The sequence below is a fragment of the Marmota marmota genome, unplaced genomic scaffold (genome assembly GCF_001458135.2).
Source record: "Marmota marmota marmota unplaced genomic scaffold, marMar, whole genome shotgun sequence".
Classification (NCBI taxonomy): domain Eukaryota; kingdom Metazoa; phylum Chordata; class Mammalia; order Rodentia; family Sciuridae; genus Marmota; species Marmota marmota.
The window spans coordinates 7,267,805-7,271,716 of NW_026000079.1; the positions used below are offsets into that span (position 1 = coordinate 7,267,805).

The following is a 3,912-nucleotide window of genomic DNA, read 5'->3' on the forward strand; positions in this document are numbered from 1 at the left end:
GGGGGGTGACGAACAACTTGTGTAGATTGATACAGCAGGAGTGGAAGCCGTTTATTGCAGGACAGGAGCAGTATTTATACATTCCACACAGCTTATCTAATTAACATAAACTAGATACAGCAGTCAACCAATCAGGAATCTCCACACTTAATGGCTCGCTTTTGTTACTTCTCAAACCACTCCCTCTGGCATTTTGCCAGGCACCATCCAGACTTGTTTACAGACTCTAACATTCCCCTGGCAAAATGCCAGGTGTTATTTTGACTTGTTTACAGACTCTAACAGGGACCGCCTGGCTGGTCATACCCCCAGTAGAGGCCCTGAGGAAGGGCCAGCCATAGGGCAGTCGCTCTTCCAATGTCCTGTCTGCTTATAGGTGGGGCACGGCCTGGAGGGGGGCCGTGGGTTTGGGCATTGGCGAGCCCAGTGACCTTCGCATCCACATTTGAAGCAAGCCCCTGGCAGAGAGGAATGCTGGGTCCCCTGTGAAGCTTTCACTAGAGCCGCAGGCCTCAGGGCCGCTGCCAAGGCCTGGGTTTGGAGTGTTACCCTTTTCTGCAATTGAGCCTGACTGGCTAGTTCAGCGGATTCCTCCCAGGCATTATAGACCTTAAAGTCCATCTTCACCAGATCTCAGATAGGAGTCTGACGGCTCTCCTCAGCTCGTTTGAGCTTTTTTCTAATATTATAGGCCAATTGAATAATGAAATGGGTTGTTAACACTGTAGCCCTGGAGGGAGACTCAGGATCCAGCTTAGTATATTTGGTGAGGGCCTCTGTAAGGCAGTTGAGAAATAAGGCTAGATTCTCATCTGGATCCTGGATGATTTCTCTCAACTTATCAGATAACCACCTTATTGGAAACCGCCTGCATGCCCGCTATAAGATATGAGACTATGCAAGTACAGTGATAGCAACCTTGTTGGCCATCTTGATAGTCCCATTTGGGTTTGGTTAGGGGAACATCTGCTTCACCTATAGGGAGAGTTACATCTGTTAGACGAATTTGATCAGCATGATCTCATGCGGCCTAATGGATGCGGGTTTGCTCATCCTGGAACATGATGTGGTCTCTTCTCTCACATGATTGATTTTTTTCTTTCAAATTCCCAATGAGCACCTGGCTTTTTTACCAAATTGCAATGTATTATAAGCTCAACAGAGGGACTGGATGGCAGATTTTAAAGATGGAAAGAGAAGAAAATCTTGTTCATTTTCAGAAGTATGGCAAAGGGGGAATAGCAATTTTTGAAAGAATCTTTAAACTTTAGGACATTTTTATTTTCTTTCTTTCATTTCCTTTACTATGGGGAGGGGGACGTGGCCAGTGTCTCTTTGTAGGATTCTTTCTGTCCAAGGGAATCCAAGCCACCCTAAAACTTATAATCTAGATAATTAGCAAATAACAAAGCATAAATACTTATAAATATATATTTACAGGAAATGAAGCCCCTGATGGATCTAGTCCACATGGGTTCTGGAACTAGACAAAGGAAAAATGGCTCTGATGGTTTATTTAAAGGGGTGCATCAAAGGCAGGGATAAGATTTCAAGGGCAGAGTCTTGCTTCCTGATGTCTTGCAGTCAGCAGGTTGATTGACATCTTGGCAGGTCACATCCATCTCAGGTGCAGTGTGGAATCTTTGGCAGAGTTTTAGGGGGAAGTTCACCTACACCAGGCCATCAGTCCCTGGGAGGGTAGTGGCCACAGGGAGTTCCCAATGCCAGACTTATCCCCTCAGGAGGCTACTAAGTGCAACAGTCCACACACAGCCCATGGACGGCTTGTGACACTTTACGATGCTTAGGTTGATAAACATTGGGCCTCCTTTGGTGATACTTTCAAGTACCTTCTGCTGAAGCATCATAATCTTTTCTACCCTTGCTGCTGCTGCTTTCCCACTTTAGGAAATATTCCTTGATCCAGGATGAGGCTAGAGAGTTGACTCATCTCCAGCAGAAGGTGAAGATTGGGAAAGCTGTCTCCTCCCTTCTCATCCAGCATGTCAAGAACACAGTAAAGACCTTTGAGGAGCTACTCACCAATAACAGCATGGACCACTACATGGAGAAGCACTTCCGTGAACAGCTGGCCAAGGGAAGCCAGTTGGCAGAGAGCCTTGCCAGCAAACTCAGCACTGGTAAGTTGGTCACAGAGTTTGGGAGGACCTTCAATCCCTCCTGTGATCCTAGACTAACACAAGCTCATACCCATCCACAAGTGACTTTTTAACCTGGTGTGCTGCTTGGTAATTACCAAGTTGGGGCCATGACAGAGTCAGGACAGGCAGGTAAGGAGTTCTGAGAAGAAACACATGGGGTCAAAGATGTCACGATGATCACCAGCACCTCCATCCCTCATGGAAAGTGGCTTTCAGGGTAGGAGGTATCTCTAGGGTGAAGGGATTTATCTGAAACTAAGTGGCAGAAAGAAAGAAGGAATAGGGGCAGCTGGACATTGATAAGGGCCTTGACTAGGAGTTCAGAGGCCCTCACTCAAGCTTGAGTGTCTATTACTAGTTCTGGACAGGATAATATTTCTTTTTGTTTGTTTTCTCACCTAAAAATAGGTCAAATACCACTAGTTCCCAAAGGCTGCATGATTGTTCAAAAAATGGTAAATCATCCTGCTGATTTGGGCATGAGTTAGACACTGTATGTACTAGGACCAGGTGGTGGGAACATTAGTTATTTGGGGAGCCTTTTACATAGAATTTTCCCTAGAGCATCTGAAGGCTACAGTAACAGCAAGTTTTCGGCCACTGTACTGGGACACACAGAGGTAGGACAGGGATATGATCTCCTCAGAGAAAGGAATAAGTTCTGCATGCAAGCTGTGATGGGACACAGCCATGGAACTGAGGTAGGACTGTGGCAGGACTTGGAGGCTCTGGCTGGAGTGGTCCAGAGGCTGGCTGAGCAGTGTCCTGTGGTCTGTGTGGAGGGGGTGGCGGGTGGTGGGAGATGGCAGGGGTGGGGGGTAAGGAGATATTTTTAGCCTTGAACTATGATTCAGGGCAGAGCAAATGGAGATGACGATCTTTGTGGTAAGCTCAGGAAAACCTGTGGGGGAAGCTCCAAGATGTCCTAGGAAAAGTCAGAGAATCCTGGACATGAATGTCAAGTCAGCCACGAGTCTGATCCCAGATGGAATCCAGTGTTTGTAATCTTGGAAATGAGACCTGCTTAATTTTTGACTGGGCCTTGTTGAATTTATTTTTCAGATGACTATACAAGTAAGAAGACTCAATCAGGACAGGTATCACAGACCCTCAGGTAACTCCAAATTTTCAGGATGAAAGATGTAATCTGGTGAAGAATTCTAAAGCAAGGGCCAGAAGATCAGAGGAACAGGGGCTCTCATACCCAGTTGAAAAACAAATGGCTTATTATTTATTATTTACTTACTCATCAAACCATTGTGTATGCTTAGTGATGAGATGGTCTCATTTTCTTTTTTTTTTTTTTTAAGTTATCCTTCTCTTTGGTTCCTATTATATAAATTCACCAATTTAGTAACATAGAGTTGCTAGTTCTTAGGAGTTTCCCAGGCCCCTAGGGATCACCTCTGTTTTCCTCTGGATGTTTAAAGATCAGAGTAAAATTATATTTGGTTTCTTCAAGGGTGACCAAGGAGACCTGACAGATGTCAAATAGCTATAAATTTTTCTTGCAAACTAAAGTTTATACTGTGTCTCAATATTTAGAGAAGGAGGTCTGGAAACTATAAGATACCTGGGAGATTGCATAGCCTCTGAAACCATTTTTAAATAGGCCACTGCAGGGCTGAGGATGTGGCTCAAGCGGTAGCACGCTCGCCTGGCATGCGTGCAGCCCGGGTTCAATCCTCAGCACCACATACAAACAAAAGATGTTGTGCCCGCCGGTAACTAAAAAAAAAAAAAAAAAAAA

At 45.1% G+C, this 3,912-nt stretch overlaps 1 long non-coding RNA gene across 2 annotated transcripts in view; it reads left to right on the forward strand.

Moving 5' to 3' along the window:
- Positions 1 to 346: 346 nt before the first annotated feature.
- LOC125620286 overlaps positions 347 to 3,912 on the forward strand; it is a 7,642-nt gene continuing 4,076 nt past the window's right edge. The window contains exons 1-2 of one of the 2 annotated variants that reach the window (XR_007351906.1): positions 347 to 359; positions 2,502 to 2,506. This is a non-coding gene — a long non-coding RNA (uncharacterized LOC125620286). The remainder of the gene's footprint in view (positions 360 to 2,501; positions 2,507 to 3,912) is intronic. The other variant, XR_007351905.1, reaches the window with a different exon arrangement.